The 5,573-nt window shown below is 40.6% G+C and overlaps 1 pseudogene; it reads right to left on the reverse strand.

The window, feature by feature from the left end:
• Nucleotides 1-1,183: 1,183 nt before the first annotated feature.
• Nucleotides 1,184-3,180, reverse strand: LOC129680533 (actin-related protein 2/3 complex subunit 2-like; annotated as a pseudogene).
• Nucleotides 3,181-5,573: the final 2,393 nt, after the last annotated feature.

Genomic DNA, 5,573 nt, shown 5'->3' on the forward strand with positions numbered 1-5,573 from the left:
GTTGCAAAGGTTATAGAAGGGAATAGAGATCATGTAAGGATTCCACCCTAAAGAACCTACAGTGTTCTCACCTTTAGAGACCTTTCCTACATTACCCTCTGTGATGGTTGATTGTAAGGGAAGTTTTGGTTTCTTTAAAAACTCAGTTATATTATCTAAATATGTTTTTTGTTTTAATCCCAAGTATGGGATTTTAGTTGAGTTATAGTTTGTCCATAGCTGTTAAATGTCTCCTTTGCGGTGTGGCCTTTGATAGCTGGTAATGACCTAACTTGTGCCTTGAGGTAGGCACAGAGAGGGGCATAGTCTAGGACTCTGAGGATATAAATTTCAGAGCCTAGAAAGAGAAGGTTTGTCTTGCAGTGTTGACTTGTGAAGTTTAACATTTTGGAGAGATCAGAGAGATAGACTGTGAGGAGGTTTGGAGCAGATGGATCGAAAGAAACTTCAGGGTACAGTGGCTTGGGAGCGACTTCTTGTTGTGTTTGCTGTTGATGGATATCGGTACATCCCCCAAAGACCCATTGACCCTAAACAGCCAGCAGAAGTAAAAGGCCTGTGCCCTCTCTCCTCATTAACTTTCTCACTTCCCACTAGCCCTTTCTTTCCTATGTAGGGTTGGGGGTTGGAAGGAAGTTAAGAGGACTAAACAACCCAAATAAAGTAGTGTTTTAACAACAAATGTTGTATCCATTTCTCTGTTGATGGACATCTGGGTTGTTTCCAGGTTCTGGCTATTACAAATAAAGCTGCTACAAACATGGTTGAGCACATGTCCTTGTTGTGTACTTAAGCATCTTTTGGATATATGCCTAGAAGTGGTATAGCTGGATCTTGAGAAATCGCTATTCCTAATTGTCTGAGAAAGAGCCAGAATGATTTCTAAAGTGGTTGTACCAGTTTACATCCCCACCAGCAATGGAGGACGGTTCCCCTTTCTCCACAACCTCTCCAGAATGTAATGTCACTTGAGTTTTTCATTTTTGCCATTCTGATGGGTATAAGAAGTAATCTCAGGGTCGTTTTGATTTACATCTCTCTGATGGCTAAGGACATTGAGCATCTCTTTTTTTTTTTAAGAAAGAAAGATTTTCTTTATTAATGACCCCAACTGTATTTCTTTAGATACAGAGTTTTGAACTCAAATAATTAGAAGAAAACAAGTTAAGATTGCATTACCTGCAATTCATTACCAGTAACATATTGCAAAGAAAACAGCTTGGAAAAGGGAGAAAAGGAAGGGGAGTGAGGGAGGGAAAATAAAAGGAAATTAAATTGATCAAGTTGAATTTTTTTTTCTTTTTTTAAATTCTTGGGAACTATGAAGTTCTTGCAAGCACAGCTCATTTCTGCAGGCTATTTGCCAAACTCGTACAAAATGGAACCAAATGGAGAATCCCTTAAGAACCTGGAGAGGAAACCAATTGGTTATTGAGCTACCACAGGCTACATCTGAGCAGAGGTTCTAGGTTATATCCATACATGGTCCTTGGTTGAATGTCAGTCTCAGAAAAGACCCTGTGCCCAGATATATTTGGTCCTTGTGGAGCTCCTATCCTTTCCCCATCATATTAACTCCCCTTCTTTCATATGATTCTCTGCATTCTGCTGAAGGTTTGGTCATGAGTCTTTGTATTTGCTTTGAAAACACTGCTAGTTAGCTCTTTCAGATGCACTCAGTAGACTCCTGTCATAAGTTCAATGCACATCCCATCTGTCTTTCTAAACGAGGATTGATCATCTTACCCCATGTCCGCTCTCTTGATTATCTTTTTTAGGTATATAGATTTCATTATGTTTGTCATATCTTATAGCTCTATATAAGTGAGTATATACCATGTTTGTCTTTCTCCTTCTGGGATATTTCACTCATAGTGAGGGGAACAAGGACTATTTCTAACAGGAACTCAATGACTGGCTCTTTGACCTCCCCACCCCCCAAGGGAGGAGCAGTCCTGTTAGGCCACAGAGGAGGGCTTCACAGCCAGTCCTGAAGATACCTGATAAAACAGGATCAGATGAATGGGGAGGAGGTCCCCCCCCATCAGTGGACTTGGAAAGGGGCACAGTGGAGATGAGGGATGGAGGGTGGTGTTGGGAGGGAATGAGGGAGCAGGACACGGCTGGGATACAGAGTTAATAAAATGTAACTGAAAAGAAAAAAATAAAATTAAAAAAAAATAAAAGAACCTGGAGAGGTGCAACATGAAGGGCTACGATTATCCAGTAGCAAGTGGTCCAGCCTTCAGTCAACAGCTTCCTCCTCAGTTCCCAAGAGTTAACGGGATGAAAATGTCTTCCCCGTGATTGTTTTCATTTCTTTTTTCTCGGCATCTGGGCGTGCACGATTGAGCGCCTTAAGGAAGTCAGATGTTTTTGCTTGCATTCGTGTATGAATATAGGCCTTAGAGCACTTGATGTGGTAGTGCAGATAGTCCCGGAACTTGTGGATCAGTTGATGGTGTTGTCTCGAGCAGCGGCATTGGTGTGGCGAGGGAATAGCACGAAGGTGATGTAGCCAGTGTTGTCCCCCATGGCAGCATCTGTGTCTTTCAGCTCTAGAGGAGGTTCCCTGTGGCTAAAAAGGACCTGGGGGGCTGTGTGGCTGGCTCTTCATCCTTCTTTGAACTCCTGCATGAACACCTTTCCAATGACCACATTGTCGTCATCCTTGAACACTGTGCTGAAGACTACCGTGACTCTGTCTTTTTTAGATTCAACATACATGGTCTCATTATCCCTATAATGTATAACTGCTCTGTTCTCTCCTTCCTTGCCCTCTTCCTGGAATTGAAAGTATTTCTCAAAGACAGAGGCAAAACAATTTCGCTTCAACCTGCTAGTCTGATGGACAATGGAATCCTTGGATTCAGGCAGATTTTCAAGGTCATACAGCAAAGAAACATTGTATCTTGATTCTGGGTTTACCAAGAAACTCCGGTATACTCTCTTTTATAACTCATCAGCACCATGTGCCTGAAGTTCCTTGTAGAATTTCAAGGAAATACTGAACATCACTTTTGTTTTGTCTCCATTAGGGTTTGAAATATGATAAAGGACACCATCAAAATCTGCAAATATTACTTCTACAGCTTCTGGTTTGTTTCCGGCGGCCGCGTTCTCGAACTTGAGTGCTGGCGTCTCCTCGATGATACAGTTGTTCACCTCCAGCAGGATCATGGCGGCAGCTAGGCCCCGAAGCTTCAACCTGCCTGCCGAGCCTCCTCTGCCGCCACCTCACCTACAATCCCAGTCCCCGCCCAGCCCCCAGCTCCCCAGCATCTCTTTAAGTGTTTCACTGTCATTCTATACTACTCTACAGAGAATTCTCGGTTTAGCTCCATACCCCATTTTTTGACTGTTTTATTTATTTTTTTATTAATTACAATTTATTCACTTTGTATCCCCCATAAAACCCTCCTACCTCCCCTCCTAATCCCACCTTTCCTCCCCCACTTCACGCATGCCCCTCCCCAAGTCCACTGATAAGGGAGGTCCCCTCTCCTTCCTTCCAATCTTAGTCTATCAGATCTCATCAGGAGTGGCTGCATTGTCAACTTCTGTGGCCTGGTAAGGCTGCTACCCCCTCAGGGGGAGGTGATCAAAGAGCAGGCCAATCATTTTATGTTCGAGACAGTCCCTGTTCCCATTACTATGGAACCCACTTGGACACTGAACTACTATGGGCTACATCTGTGCAGGGGTTCTAGGTTATATCCATGTATGGCACTTTGTTGGAGTATGAGTCTCTGGAAAGACCCCTGTGTTCAAATTTTCTGGTTCTGTTCCTCTCCTTGTGGAGTTCCTGTCCTCTCCAGATCTTACTATTTCCTTCTTCTTTCATAAGATTCCATGCACTCTGCCCAACAGTTGGCCATAAGTCTCCTCATCTGCTTTGATAGTCTGCAGGGCAGAACCTTTTAGAGGCCCTCTCTGGCAGGTTCCTAACTTGTTTCCTGTTTTCTTCTTCTTCTGATGTCCATCCTCTTTTCCTTTCAGAATGGGGATTGAGCATTTTAGTCAGGGCCCTGTCTCTTGATTAGGCATTCTGATGGGTGTAAGGTATAATCTCAGGGTCGTTTTGTTTTGCATTTCACTGATGGCTAAGGACATTGAGCATCTCTTTAAGTGTTTCTCTGTCATTCTGTACTCCTCTACAGAGAATTCTCTGTTCAGCTTCGTACCCTATTTTTTTAATTGGGTTGCTTTATTTATTTTTTTTTAGCTTCTTTAGTTCTTTATATATTCTGGATATCAGCCCTCTGTCAGATATAGGGTTGGTGAAGATCCTTTCCCAGTCTGTAAGCTGTCGTTTTGTTCTGATGACAGTATCTTTTGTTTTACAGAAGCTTTTCAGTTTCATGAGGTCCCATTTATTGATTGTTAATCTTAGAACCTGTGCTGTTGGTGTTCTGTTCAGGAAGTTGTCTCCTGTGCCAATGATTTCCAGGCTCTTTCCCACTTTTTCTTCTAACCGATTTAGTGTATCTGGTTTTATGTTTAGGTCTTTGATCCACTTGGATTTTAGTTTTGTGCTGGAGATAAATATGGATCTATTTGCATTTTTCTGCATTTAGACATCCAGTTAGACCAGCACCATTTGTTGAAGATGCTGTCTTTTTTCCACTGAATGGTTTTGTCTTCTTTGTCAAAGATCAGGTATTCATAGTTGTGTGGGTTTATTTCTGGGTCTTCTTTTCGGTTCCATGGATCCTCCTTTCTGTTTCTATGCCATTACCATGCTGCTTTTATTACTATTGCTCTGTAGTACAGATTGAGATCAGGGATGAAAATACCTCCAGATGATCTTTTGTTGTACAGGATTGTTTTGCAAATCTGGGTTTTTTTTTTTTTCTCCATATGTGCAGGGAACAAAAAGAATGTTAACTTAGCACCAGCATCCATATCTCTCTACTTCCTGACTTCACATGCAATGTGATCAACTTTGTCAGGTCATTGTCAAGATGAATTCCCTGCCATAATGGACTATACTCTAGAGCTGAGAACCAAGTTAAACTATTCCTTAAATTATTTTGGTAGGTATTTTGTTACACCATTGAGAAAAGTATCTAATACAGCATTCAGCCACTATACTCCATCTGAATAAGATAAGGAATTCTAAAACATCTGCTCTTCATTCTAAACTCTGAAATCTTTGATCCAAAACTAGTTGGTTTTTTTTTTTTTGTTTTGTTTTTGTTTTTGTTTTTTTGTTTTTTCTAGCTAGGCAATAAAACTAGATAGATCGTTAACTAGTTTATATACACATTTCATATATCTACACAGTATATATTTAAAAGTAACACGATATGCACTCATTAAAAGTATGATAAATCAACAATGCAAGAAAAATGTAATGAGCATAAATGAATATAGATAAGCTCATACTGATTTCAAATCAGAAGATCCAGACTCTAGAATAAGTTCTACAGTTTATCAGTTATAAAACTTGAGAAATTCTAGTTGCTTAGTGCTATAATGATTGATATGTTATATACACAAAAGGAGAATGTAACAAAGAAAAAGTAGGCTCATTAATTTATAAAATTTGAGGAGTTTGTGTGATATTAGAA

The sequence above is a fragment of the Psammomys obesus genome, unplaced genomic scaffold, assembly GCF_907164565.1.
Source record: "Psammomys obesus unplaced genomic scaffold, mPsaObe1.curated_primary_1811, whole genome shotgun sequence".
NCBI lineage: Eukaryota > Metazoa > Chordata > Mammalia > Rodentia > Muridae > Psammomys > Psammomys obesus.